At 37.5% G+C, this 15,132-nt stretch overlaps 1 long non-coding RNA gene across 4 annotated transcripts in view; it reads right to left on the bottom strand.

Moving 5' to 3' along the window:
* Positions 1-15,132, bottom strand: part of LOC106506610 (uncharacterized) — a 421,075-nt gene that overhangs the window by 180,753 nt on the left and 225,190 nt on the right. Inside the window, exons 4-5 of one of the 4 annotated variants that reach the window (XR_014831926.1) lie at positions 7,915-7,993; positions 7,279-7,385 (exon numbers count right to left, since the gene is read on the bottom strand). The exons of the other annotated variants lie outside the window; for them this stretch is intronic. This is a non-coding gene — a long non-coding RNA (uncharacterized LOC106506610). The remainder of the gene's footprint in view (positions 1-7,278; positions 7,386-7,914; positions 7,994-15,132) is intronic. 4 annotated transcript variants of the gene reach the window in all.

Raw genomic sequence — 15,132 nt, 5'->3', positions numbered from 1 at the left:
CTATCTCCACCACCACCACTTCCACCATCATCTCACCACCACCATCTCCATCGTCACCACCTGCATCTTCCCTGATATCCTTTATCATCACCATCTCTATCTCTACCACCATCACCCACCAGTTCTACTACCTCAACCACCCACCACTACCACCACCTCCTATCACCTCCACCATTTCTATGTTTCCCTTCACTTTCACCACCACTATCTCTGCTTCCACAAACTCCACCACTATTGCCACCTCCTCCACCTTCACCATTTTCTCCAAAACCAGCTCTACCTCCTCTACCACCTCCATCTCTATCTCTGCTTCCTCCACCTCTATCAATACCTTTCCATTCTCTCCATTACAACCTCCATCAACTCCAGCAACACCTCCACCTCTACTACCAATACCACCACCCCCACTACTACTTCCCCCACCAGCTTCTCCATCACCCCACCTCTCTCTCTACTTCCATAACCACCTCCACCATTGTTTCCACTTCTGTCATCATCATTACCCACTAACTCAACCATCCACCAGCATCACAACTCTATCCATTGTATCCATCCCCTCCCCCACTGTTGTCATCACCTCTACAATCACCACCTCCATTATCACCCTTGGCTACCACACTGGTATATCTGTAAGCCAGAATCTAAGTGATGTATTTTATAACTGTTACTTAGAGAAGAGACAAATCTGTCACCTAGAGATTCAAGGTTATGAAAAATCCCTGAATTTATAATAGTTAATGTAAATCTCCTCATTTCCTTACGTCAGGACCACTAGTACCACATTCCCTGTGTGCTATGACCTGGAAAACGTTCAGAAGCACTGACAACCTATAAACATCCTGCTCTTCAACATGAGGTGAGACAAGAATACTCCATTCAGAGGGCTACTGTCAGGATTCCTGAGGGAAAGAGCCTAGCCCAGAAGTCCACAGAGTTGATACGCAAAAATATTTCAATTTATTAGGCTGGTGCCTAGCTGACCTTCATTATAAGTTCGAACATTACAATCAGCTCATGAAGAAATGGAATGGCCTAACACTTTGTGTTGAAGAAGGTGAGCAGACTGTACTTCCTGTGGCTTCCTTTGGCATCTACTGTGCACAAAGTACAGCGTGGCTGGGGGTACAAGAAACATGCTCTTTTGGCACCATGTTTGACTCCTAAGCATGCTAGTTCTTACCAAAATACAAAGGAGGACCAAATTTACATCTTGATTCTTGATTCCTCCCCTGAGCTCCAGATCCAAATCGAAAATTTCTTTCTGGACACAGCCACATAGATAACACGTGAGCATCTCAACTCATTTACCTACCATCCATCCCAGCCAAGCTTCTTTTGCTCCTGTTTCTCATCTTGACTAATGCCATCATTATCTACTGGTTGTCCAGCAGCACAACTTCTATCCTCACCCTTCATTACAACATAATTGCCCTAATCATGCCACCTTCCCAGAAAATTCTGGGATTCTTCTTTTACGATACCTCAAACATGACCTATTATTATATTAATCTTCTCAGTGGTGAGCATGCCATGGATCCCTCTTGATCCTAATTAATTTCATAGAATATTTGGCACTTAATGGCTTATAACAAATGAATCGTCCTAAACATGCATGTTGTGTTTGAACACAACCCTCACTCTTCCTTATATTCACACCTTTTAAAAACGTAATTTGCAGCTCCTCCACCAAGGAGGAAAAGCTAGCAAAAAATTAAGCAAGTAGGACTACATCAAATTAAAAAGCTCTGCACAGCAGAGGAAACAAGCCACAAAATGAAAAGCTAAATTTAGAATGAGATTAAATATCTGACAAGGGGATAATATGCACCATGTATAATAAACTCACACAACACAATAGCAAAATTTTTTTTGATTAAAAAATTGGCAAAGAGTAAAGTAAGTCAGAAAGGAAAAAGACAAATACCATATGATATCACTGATATCTGGAACCTAATATATGGCACAAATGAACATTTCCACAGAAAAGAAAATCATGGACTTGGAGGATAGACTTGTGGTTGCCAAGGCAGAGGGGGAGGGAGTGGGAAGGATTGGGAGCTTAACAGATGCAGCCTATTGCCTTTGGAATGGATTAGCAATGAGCTCCTACTGTGTAGCACTGGAAACTATGTCTAGTCACTTGTGATGGAGAGTGATAAAGTGAGAAAAAAGAATATATACATATATGTGTAACTGGGTAACCATGCTATACAGTAGAAAAAAAATAATGTATTGGGGAAATTATAAAAAAACAAAAAAAAAAAAAAAAAAAAACAGGCAAAGGACTTGAATAGACATCTTTCAAAAGACATACCAATGGCCAACAGGTACATGGAAAGATTCTCTATCTACATCACTAATCATTAGGGACCTGCAAGTCAAAACCATACCCAATAAGATATCATCTCATACCTACTAGGATGGCTTTCATAAAAAAGACAAAAAATAACAAGAAATTATTTCTTAGTGTTCCCAGATGGCCTAGAGGGTTTAAGGATCTGGCATTGTCACTGCTGTGGCTTGGGTCACTGTCCAAGTTCAGTTCCTGCCCAGGAACTTCTGCATCCCATGGGTGTGGCCAAAAAAATTAAATAGCAAGAAATGGCTATCGATGTTGAGAAAAGAGAACCCTTCTACAAGGTTGTAGGGGATGTAAACTGGCACAGACACTATGGAAAAACAACATGGAAGTTTCTTAACAAACTAAAAATACAACTACTGAAATTCCTGCTGTGGTGCAGTGAGTTAAGAATCTGACTGCAGCAAGTCGCTGCAGAGGAGAGGGCACAATGGGTTAAAGGGTCTGGCATTGCCACACCTATAGCTCAGATTCAGTCCCTGGCCCAGGGACTTCCATATACTGTAGGTATGGCCATTTAAAAAAAAAAAGAAAAGAAAATACAACTACCATGTGATCCAGCAATCCTATTTCTGAGTAAATAACTGAAAAAAATGAACCACATTTCCATCCTCATTGAAGCATTATTCACAATTGGCAAGATACGGAAACAATCTAAGTGTTTCTTAGGATGAATACAGACAATATTATATATGTGTATATATATGTATTGTATATATATATACACATATATAATAGAATATTATATAATGGAATATTATTATATATTGGAATATTATTCCACCATGAGAAAGAAATAGACCCTGCATTTTCAACAACATGGATGAAACTAGAGAACTTTATGCTAAGTAAAATAAGCTAGACAGAGGTAGAAAAATAATATATAATATCACATATATGCAGAATTTTTTTTAAATGGTAAATCATAGAAACAGAGAACAGAGCCATGGCTACCAGAGGCCAGGTGGTGTGGCAAATGGGGAGTTACTGGTCAAAGAGTACAGCTTTCACTTATAAAATGAGTAAGTTCTGGGGATCTAATGTACAGCATAGTGACTATAATTACTAATACTGTATCACATGCCTTCAGTTTACAAAAAGAGTAAACCTTAAGTTTTCTCAACACACACACACACACACACACACACACACACTCCACACGTAACCGTATGAGCTAAGAATGTGTTAATTAACCTGATGGTGGTATTATTTCACAATGTATATGTATATCAAATCATCACATTATACACTTTAAATATTTACAATTTAATTTGTCAACTATACCTCAGTAGAGCTGGGAGAGAAAAACAGAGGGAGAGGCTGTTTTGCCATCCTTTGAATATTTACTGGCTTTGTGACTTGCTTTGGCAAAAAAATATCTATATCTATATATGTACATTTTTTTCTGACAGCTGCACCTACAGCATATGGTAGTTCCCAGGCTAGAGGTCTAATTAGAGTTGCAGCTATAGGCCTATGCCACAGCCACAGCCACACCAGATCAAAGCTGCTTCTACGACCTACCATGCACCTTGTGTCAATGCTAGCTCCTTAACCCACAGAGTGAGGCCAAGGGTGCAGCCATTAAAAAAAAAAAAAAAAGTACAAAGAAAAAATACATTCATCCAAGTTCTATGCTGTTTACTCACCAGAACATGAGAAGCATGCACTACCTTCTCAGACTTACTTTTTTCATATGTTTAAATTCTCATTTAGATTGTGACCCAGTGTAAGACAAAGATCATTTTTAGTTTGGTGTCCAATTGATTATTAAATGGTTCTGAACTTCAGGTGGAGCCAGAGTTTTAAGAAACTTAAAACCAAGGAATTTGATTCCTGTGGGAACTCTTGTACCATGAGTATAATCATCTAAACATTAGAGGAAACTGGAAACACAATGATCAGTTAGGAAACAATTTCATTAGCCTAGGAAAGAGACTACAATGACAGGTAAATGAGGAAAGAAGTAAAAGTGACCTGAACTGAACTGAACTGAGTAGTGGGAGGAAAACAATTTTGGTTATTTTTAAAAAGGGTCAGGGGAGGGAATCATGTGAAAGATGGTGAAGATGATTCTATGTACTGTCAAGTTGGAGGAATAAAAAGCATGAGGGCGCTGAAGACAACTCTGAAATTTTGGTTGTGAGGTATCTGTATTAATATGGTCAAGAGGAAAAAATGATTGGGAGACACAGGTGTTAGAGGTGAATGGTGGTAAAGATGTTGAGTCTTATTTTAGGTGTGATTTTTGTGCCAGGGTTTAAGTATCGCATTTGACAGAAAAGAGGATAAAGAAGATAGTTTTTGAGAACTGATGGGAAACTCCAGAGAGAGAAATATAGCTAGGATTGTGCAACAGGAGAGCTTAGTCTGATTTTGTTTATTGTGTGGCATGATTTTGCATGTCTTTTTTGGCACTATCAACTTTTGAATGGAAGACCAATTTTGTTTTTTTTTTTTTTTTGTTTAGTTGTTCATATCTCAGACCCACCCTAGATCTATGAGCAAGAAATACATGTCTGTCAGTGTAAGCCCCTGAGAATCTGGGGCTGTTTGTTATGTGGCATTACTGCAACAAAATCTGACAAATATAGGAGTTCCTATCGTGGCACAGTGGAAACAAATCCAACTAGGAACCATGAGGTTGCAGATTCCATCCCTGGCCTCACTGAGTGGGTTAAGGATCCAGCATTGCTGTGAGCTGTGGTGTAGGTTGCAGACATGGCTCGGATCCTGTGTTGCTGTGGCTCTTGCGTAGACAAGCAGCTACAGCTCCAATTAGACCCCTAGTCTGGGAACCTCTATATGCTGCAGGTGTGGCCCTAAAAAGACAAAAAAAAAATCTGACAAATACAGTGCTTCCCTGAAGGAACTAACAGTTGATTGAATATGAGTATAAGGAAAAAAGAGAATCAAAGTTCTGAAATTCAGAAACCGGGTGATTGAGAATGGAAATATAATTTCCATAATGTACTCGGGTACTAGGTAAACATTTATGTCTTCTTTTCATTTATCCCCTATGTATAGTATTTTTTTTCAGAGAACTAACATTTTTATTTAATAGGTTTTACAACATTTTATGCATTGTCACTCAAAAACCACTTATTTTTCATTTGCAAAAAAATTTCATAATAGGTTTAAGTCATATGTAGAATATACCATTTCTATATCTACCATTTTCAATATGGCTATGGTTTTCAGTGATATTCAAACATGGATATCTTTAATTCTCTAAAAAAACAACTCTGTACAAACATGTTCACTATAGCACTACTTGAAATAGTGAAAAAAAGCAACACTGACAGGAGAATATTTTCTGAGAATATTTATAAACATGAAGAAATTCCCATAATTAAATTAAAAGAATAATATTTAGCACACTATTTTTAAATGTTATGCACATGTAATAGTACATAACATTATACTCTTGCAAGAGTTCTAAACATTTTGTGGGTTAGAAACCCTGGTAAGAAAACTATGAAAATTATGGATGTTTTCTTGGAAAAACAAAAACAAAAAATCATCCAGCAACATTTGACAAATCATCTTACACACCCTAAACTGAGAAAAGCATTTAAAAGGAGATAAAAGGCTTCTGTTGCTATTCTCCCTACTGGATTTTGGGACTTCTCTGTGTCACCAGACTGTAGCTTTTAGATTGTTATCAGGGAATACTGGGTCTCCTGATTCAGAACAGAGCTGAAAAACATGTGTCTTCATTACAGTTTGAAAAGGACTGACCAAGAGCACTGTTTGGGAGAGTGAGTTAAAATATATAAAAAGCACTGCATCTAAAATTGGTAATTTGTAGATAATGGCACTCATTGATTTTCAAGTTATTCACTGAGAAGTACATTTGAGAATAAAGAAAACTTGAGAGAGAAAAAAAAAAACCTGCTTTAGTTGCTTGCCTCAAAAATTGGAATATAGAGAAATAATGGAATTTTTTTTTTTTTTTTTGCCTTTTCTAGGGCTGCTCCCATGGCATATGGAGGTTCCCAGGCTAGGGGTCTAATTGGAGCTCTAGCCCCCAGCCTACACCAGAGCTACAGCAACGCAGGATCTGAGCCACGTCTGCGAGCTACACCACAGCTCACAGCAACGCCAGATCCTTAACCCACTGAGCAAGGCCAGGGATCAAACCCGAAAACTTATGGTTCCTAGTCAGATTCATTAACCATTGAGCCACGACGGGGACTCCGGAAATTTTTTATTTGACACAAACTTACAGAAATATTATCTATTCCAAATTGACAAATTTTCTCTCCAAGACTATCTCTAAAAGAAAGCAGCTGGAGTTGGTATAAAAGATATGAAGACTTGTCTTTTTAAACCAATAAGAAGATGGGAGAACCTCTCAGAACCCCTTGCCATTTCTCACTCACATCCTTCCAGAATAAGAGGTTTAATATGAGACACACCTGAAAGGGACAGAAAGATGGAGCCGAACTAAGAGAAGGTGGTCGTGTACTCATAAGTCTCCTCAACTCTTTCTGGTTGACCCCCTCTAACAAGTTTTCACTTGTTCTCTTGACCCTGGGAATCCACATGTAATCATTTTTACTTGGAAGGTGGGAGTTACATGTTCGTTAATACGAGAAATTTCCCAAAGCAGCAAAAATAAAATTGTTCTTTGCCTTGGCCTGCCACCACTACTTCATTGCTATGACATATGACATCATAGTTATTCCTCAGACTCGGGGGTGTTTCTAATGAGCTGGAGTTGGAAGGGTCCCAGGGGAATGCAGTGAACCAAAAGAACCACTGTTCTTTCAAATTCCAACATGATATGAGGAGAGAAAACAAAGGGCTCTTCAAGAGCCAGAGGTCAGCCTGTTAAGTAAGTGGTATATCAAAAGGTGGCAACAATGAAGAAGAAGGGCCAGTTTCAGAGAGAGCAACAGGTAAGTGTCACCTACCTCTCCTGTGCTCTTGCTTCTTCTTCATCAACAATGGCAATGAGTATGACATTTGCAAAATATTCTGATAACTTGGTATGTTATCACCTGCGACCTTTGCCACAGGACTGCATCAAAGGAAAAATGATTAGTTTTCAAGGCATATATATTATGACAAATAAATGAATTTTTTTCAATCATTTTTAAACCCAGCACATGAGTTAGGTCCCTTTTTGCTCCTGGACACAAAGGATATACAGAAAGTCAGCCACCTTCCTTAGGGCCCTTGTGGAGCCATAAACTACATGATCCCTCTGGGAACATATGCAATTCTTTCTCCAGTTACCACTGAGATAGTGCAGTGGCTGGCCCCAACATCAGTACACCCAAGGGCACAGCAATAAATAGGATCCTCTTCCATAATCTAAAAGTCATAGACATGGACATGGGTATCTCATTCCTAATCCTTCCACAGACCCCTAATGACCAGTCAAGGGACTTGGACAGGCTATTTGTCTTAGAAGTTTCCAAACAAAAATGACTAATAGTATGCAATTCCAACATACACCCACAAATTTCAGGACAAATCTGTTCAACATATACGCTTTTATGAAAGGACTGGGGCAAGGGGCATGAGAGAAGTTGTATATTACTTACCCCTAAGCTTCTCAAACATGCTCCAGAAATATTTCTGCCCATGATGAGACCATGATTATAGTGAAAGACACTGGTACAACTATATCAAAAAATGATAGAACAAATTGGGAAGCAACTAGGAATGTATAACATTTGAAGAGAACAAGAGCTTTGATATAATAGACCTAGACAAAGACCTCGATACGTAGAAATTTAGACTATATATTTTTTAATTTTGATTATGGAAAATTTCCAAATATACATACAAATATAGAGAACAGTGCAATGAACTTCAATGTGTCCATCAAGTAGCTTTGACAAGTTATTATTGTACCCATGGAATTTTCTCTATTTCTCACCAGAATTCCTCCTGTCCCTTTCATTCTTTCTTCCTCTTTTATGTTATGGAGTCATCAAAATACATACTTTTTAAATTCCTGTGGTAGATTTATTGCAAAGTATGGCCCCAATTCTTCACCTAGCCATCCATATTCTTGTCCTTTCCCATGTTACTGTTCAGTGACCTCCCAAGCTGGGCAGCACAGACACAGACATGCAACTTATTTTAGCCAAGGTTATCTTAACAGAAATAGCAGCGGATTGAAATACTGTTTCTGCCTTCTCTCTTAGTTTCCACCATCCCCATGAGAAAATGCTTGAGCTAGCTGACTGGAGGTTGAAAGTCCCAGTTATCCTAGCTGAGGCTAGCCTAAATTAACCAACAGCCAGCCAACTTCCAGATCATCAAATAAGCCTAGCCAAAATCAGCAGAACTTTCTAGCCAACACAACCCTGGACTATGAGCAATAAGTGCTATTATTATATGCAACTGAAGATTTGTAGTTGTTTCACAGCATAATTTTGACAGGAGATACCTAGCACAGAACCTATGGAGTGTTTATAAATTTATATATTTCTGGTCAAGATGCTAAAAGAAGCACACAAAGGGCAATAACCCTCATACAGACATAAAAAATAGACAGATACTGTTTTTAATCAATCAAAACAAATACCATACAACAAGTTATTTAATGTCAAAAGAGAGAGCAAATGAAAAGAGAAAGAACAGGGAAAAGGCTAACAGTGCTAACTTTTAAGCTCTGGGCTGGACAGAGGGGTTGGTGGCTTGAACTCAGCTCCTGCAGGGAAATGTGGCTGGAACACACCCAGTGACCAGAGGTAGGGTCACTGTGTGAGTCAGGGGGCTTGTGGAGGGCTCCTGGAGAGTGAATATTGGCTGAGAAAAGCAGCCACTACCCCCATATATTTATGGTCAATTGATTCCAAAGAAAGTGCCAAGACATTTCAGTGGGGGAAAAGAATAGTCTTTTTAACAAATGATGCTGGGTCAACTGAATATCCAAATAAACAATGATAAAATTAGACACTTACTTCACATCCTAGGTTAAAACTAACTCAAAATGGAATAAAGATCTAATTCTATAAAACTCTTAGAAGGAAACATTGGTATGAATTTTCATTATCTTGTGCTAGACAATGGTTTCTGAGATATAACCAGAAAGCATAAGCAACCAAAACAAAAAACTGAAAATTAAAAACTTTTGTACTTCAAAGGACATCAAGAAAATAAAAAGATGACTCATGGAATGGCAGGAAGTATTTATAAAACATATATCTCAGAAGGGTCTAGTATCCAGAGCAAAAAATAAAGAAATGTGGAGTTCCCATCATGGCTGAGTTGTTAACGAACCCAACTAGTATCCATGAGGATGTGGGTTTGATCCCTGGCCTCATTCAGTGGGTTAAGGATCTGACACTGTGGCTGTGCCTGGGCTGGCAGCTGCAGCTCCAATTCAACTCCTATCCTGGGAACTTCCATATGCCGCAAGTGCAGCCCTAAAAAAAAGAAGGAAAAGAAAAGAAGAAATGTTTTAACTTGAGAATAAAAGAGAACCTAATTTAAAAATGGGCAGAGGACTTGAATAGACAAAAATTTCCAAAAGAAGAAATGCAAATGATCTCAGGTACAGAAAAAAGATTCTCAACATCACAGTCATTAGGGAAGTGCAAGTCAGAACTACAATATGATATATCTCCATACCCACTGTGATGGCTATAATCAAAAGGACAAAAATAACAACTGTTCTCTAGGATGTGGAGAAATTGGAGCACTCATTAATTGCTAGTGGAAATGTAAACTAGTGCAGCCACAGTGGAAACAGTTTGGAAGTTTCTCAAAAAGTTCAACATGAAGTAAGTATATGACCCAACATTTCTATCCCTAGGTATATACCCAAGAGAATTGAAAACATATACTTACACAAAGATTTATACACAAATGTCCATAGTGTTATTATTCATAATAATCAAAAGTATAAACAACTCAAGTGTCCATAAACTGATAATGGATCAATAAAAGACTGTATTGTCCACATAATAAAATATTATTCAGCCATGAAAAGTAATGAGGTACTTGTTTATGTTATAATATGGATGAACCTTGAAAACATTATGCTAAGAAGTCGGTCAAAAAAAAAAGGCCACATATTACATGACTCTATTTATATGAATTGTTCAGAATAGGCAAATCCATAGAGATAGAAAGTAAATTAGTAGTTTCCAGTGGCTCAGAGAGTGAGGAATGAGGAGTGACTGCTAATGAGTACATGGGTCTTCAGAAATGATGGAAGTATTCTGGAATTAGGCAGTGGTGATGGTTGTACAAACTTAGAAATAGAGCTAAAAAACTCCACTGAATTGTAGGCTTTAATACGGTGTGTTTTATAACATATGAATTATATTTCAATAACAATAATGAAATTACATAGGGGATAGACTGAGTAGGTTTACCAATGTCTAACAGGTTTCCAGAAAGAGGGTATAGAGGAAAAAGCAGAATATCAATAATCAAACTGGTGAGATTCCACAAAGAAGTGATATTATATGATCCTTGTCTTTGTCTGGTCTTCCTCACTACTAAGATAATCTCTAGGTCCATCCACGTTCCTACAGATGGCATTATTTCTTTTTATGGCTGAATAGTATTCCATTATATAATCTACCGCATATTTATCCATTCATATTTCAATGGACACCTACATAAAATACATAAAAAGGTTGCTTCCATGTCTTGGCTATTGTAAATAGTGCTGCTATGAACATCTTTTCAAATTAGAGTGTTCCTCTTTTCCAGATGGAATCTTAAAAAAAAAAAAAAAAAAAAGATGCAGGAGTTCCCACTGTGGTGCAATGGGATCAGTGGTATCTCTGCAGCACCAAGACACAGGTTCAATCCTTGCCCAGCTCACTGGGTTAAAAGATCTAGCATTGGTGCCACTACAGTGGGGGTGGCAATTTTGGCTCAAATCTGATACCTGGCCTGGGATCTCCATATGCTGCATGCGGCAAAAAAGAAAAGAAAAAAAGGTTTTTAAAAAAAGATACAAATGAACTTCTAAAACAGAAACAGACTCACAGACATTGAAAACAAACTCATGGTTATCAAAGGTGAAGAGAGGAAGGAGGGATAAGTTAGGAGGTTTGGATTAACAGCTATGCACTACTAAATATAAAACAGATAAACTACAAAGAACTACTATATATAGCACAGGGAATTATATCCAATACCTTGTAATAATCTATATAAGAAAATAATCTAAAAAAGAATATACATTATGTGTGTGTGTATACACAACTGAATCACTTTGCTGTACACAAAAGTAACATAACATTGTAAAAGAAATAATCTTAAATTTTTGGTTTAGGACTGCATCTGAGGTATATGGAAGTTCCTAGGCTAGGGCTTGAATCAGAGCTGCAGCTGCCAGTCACAGCCACAGCAATGCAGGATCCGAGACACATCTGCAACTTACACCACAGTTCACGGCAACACTAGATCCCTGACCCACTGAGTAAGGCCAGGGATCGAACCCATGTCCTCATGGATACTAGTCAGATTCATTTTTGCTGTGCCACAATGGGAACTCCATGAAGAACACTTAAATTTTAAAAATTCCTGATTTTAGTCACTCAGTAAATTTTCAAAAGAAAAGATGCCTGAAGAAAAGTTGTTTTTAAAAGCTTTCATAATAGCTAAATGAAGCTATTAAATAAAAATGTCTTCAGGTTCATCATTATAATGAATTGGGACCATTTGAACAGAGTGAAGTCTCAAAATATCCTTCATTTTGATTCAGTATTAATATTTTCCTTTTATCAGATATCAACTTTGAGATAAAGTTGGTCCATTGCTTACAACAAATCCAGAATAGTTTTAAACAATTCTCCCTTTATCTGATAGAGTGAGGATTGTCAAAGATGAGCCCCAGCTGGGCCCCAAATTTGAGTAATTAAGAAGCAAAAAGCTAAAGTACTTTTATATAATTTATTTTATTAGAAGATTAAACAGTATTGCCGGTGCAGAATTTGTCATACTTAGACAGAAAGATAGGGCATTGTTTAAGTGCTATGTGTAACAGATATGAAAGTGATAGCCTCAAAAAAATAAGGCTGGGTCATAAACAGTAAGAGATATGCTTAAAAAGACATGTAATTGTAGTTTTGTGATGAGAATATAACCTTTACCAAATAAGGAAATGGCTCATTAAAATGATCATAAAACATTCCTCTGAGGACAGGAAAGAGACCTGCTATACCAACTTTCTGATGTTTTTGAAAAACTCTTATGAACCCCAACTATGCTTGGAGAAAAAAAAAAAAAAAAACGAGCGAGAGAGAGAAATTTACATATAACAACAGGAACTAAAATGTTTTCAGGACTTAATATAGTTACTTCTTTTTTTCTGGAGACACAATCATGCTTGTAAGTCAATCAAAAATTAGCATGTTAAAAAGAATCCCACAATACTCAATACAGTTTATAGCACTATCTCCTGACTCAACATGCAGGCAATATTATATAAAGAAATATTTAGATATTAAAATCTAGCAGTTGCATCCTTGGATCCATTTCAAATGCTTTTTCACAAATGCAGTGAATTGTCAATGCTGTGAGCCCCTCAATAGCAGAAGATTCCTCTATTCTTTCAATATTTCCTATAACTTCCACAGTCCATTATATGAAGAGCAGAATCTTTGTTTAAAAAAAAAAATCTGCCAATGACTTTTAGGTAAACTCTGTTTTCTGCATCAATGGCAAGTGTAATTGATGGCATTACTTTTAGCAGATTCTTCTTTGTTAATGCTGTTGTTACATGGATTTAGTAAAATTAATTTGTCCTGGACAATGCAGATATTGACAGTCATTAGAAAGAAATTGATTCCAAAATAGATGGTAGCTGGGAAATCAGCTCACGTGATTAATTTGCATGGAAATAATATAAACTTTTTCTTAACAAAATAAGATAGTTAAACCACCTAAAAATTAGAAAGTTCCTTGATATTTATTAACATATTCAACTATAACATCCCTGAAAGATATGCATTAGCACTCCTTTTGCTAAGTTGCCTATCTTAGATCAGACATTCTTGACTGCAAAGTAATACTTATAATGGAAATAAATATATCATTAGAGAAATCATCAATTCCCCACTTTTCACCCCTGCTCTTACTCCCCAAAGACAAATCATCCTTTCCAATTTTGATCCTTCTAAATATTCCCTACATAACTGTTTTAAAAAATGAGAATTTGGCCCATTTATAATGTCTCCTCTCTCTTCCTCTCCTCCTAAGGTTTAATGTGTATGTGCTTATTATTGCAGTTTACACTATTACTGCTCTTATTTAGTTCCACTTTTGAAAGAAACTCTAGAGTAACAGGAAAGAAGAAGAATTTGTTGTAGGTTGAATTGAATATTTGAATTCAGGAAGATGAAGGAATTCTTGCCTTATAGTTTCCATATTATCTTTAAATTAGGAGATGAAGTCAAGATGTGGTCAGAAGCTTGAAGAGAATTCACCAAATATTTATTAAGCTCCTACTCAGGGTATTGTGATAGATATTCCTACTCTTGATTAGGGATTTGGCTAAGATTTCATGGAGAAAATTCCAAGCTAGTGTTTAAAAGATAGGGATGACTTAGGCAAATGGAGGGAGGAAAAGGGAAAGAGAATATTCCAAGCAAAAGAAGAGCTTAGACAAGGAATTGAAGTATCGGCAAGGTAGGGGTGAAAAAGCTTTAGATGACAAATGGTTGAAGGAACTAGAGAGGTGGTCAGGGGTGAGGCTAGGGGAGCCCTTTCATGGTGTGCTATGCATCTCTAATTTTACATGTTTATGAAGTGATGCCACTGAAGAATGGTCAAGCAGGAAAGAGTGATTTCTACTTTTTTTTTTTTTTTTGTCTTTTTCTAGGGCTGCACCTGTGGCATATGGAAGTCCCCAGGCCAGGGGTCTAATTGGAGCTGCAGCCACTGGCCTATGCCAGAGCCACACGGGAGCCAAGCCACATCTGCAATGCTGGATCCTTAACCCACTGAGTGAGGCCAGGGATCAAACCTGCAACCTCATGATTCCTAGTTGGATTCGTTAACCACTGCGCCACGACGGGAACTCCCGTGATTTCTACTTTTATTTAAACTTTTACATGGCTTACTCTTGCATGAATGAATATAGTAAAAAGAGGAAATGGAGCCAGAGAGATCAGTTTGATGGCTTCTGTTATACCACTGGTGAGAAACGGTTTGAGGGTGACAGAAGGAATCAGTAGGACAGGTTCAAGTAGTGTTTGAAGATAAAATGATCATGACTAGGGGACTGATTGATTTTATGGGACAAGATGGAATTGATTTGATGGGAAGGAGAAAGATTTATGGGTAGCTTCTCAGTTTCTGGTTCAAGATAGACAAATACTGATACCATTAACTGACAGATGGATTACGGAAGGAAAAGCAGGTTTAGTGGGGGTTGGGAGGGAAAGTTGAAGGATCTATTGAATGTTCAGAATGGAGGGTCAAGCAATTATTTTTATAAATCTAAAGCTCAAAAGAGGAGTTCACTATAATTTTGAGGTGGCAGTGGACCATAAGAATGAGTTCTATTAGGAAAAAAGGACTAAGACCAGAATTTTGAGGGGTCCCACATGCTAAAGGTTAAGCAAGCCATAAAAACAAACAAACAAGCAAACAAAAAACAAACCTGAGAGAAGAACCAGTTGGTTCTCAAATGCCAGAGAACTGGAAGAGTTACAAAGGTGGAATGACTAGTAATGCAAAATGTCACAGAGCGATGAAGGGGACAAGAAGTGGTAACTTTTATCATGGCAATATATTAGTACCATTGGACAGACAAAGCCAAGTCAGACCTGAGTGTGGGGAGG

The sequence above is a fragment of the Sus scrofa genome, chromosome 17 (genome assembly GCF_054392235.1).
Source record: "Sus scrofa isolate SSC_HxYL_T2T_F1_AM1 chromosome 17, Sscrofa_HxYL_maternal_Yorkshire_Landrace_v2.0, whole genome shotgun sequence".
Lineage (NCBI taxonomy): Eukaryota > Metazoa > Chordata > Mammalia > Artiodactyla > Suidae > Sus > Sus scrofa.
Note: the sequence above shows the minus strand (reverse complement) of the source record. Positions and strands in the feature narration are given on the sequence as shown.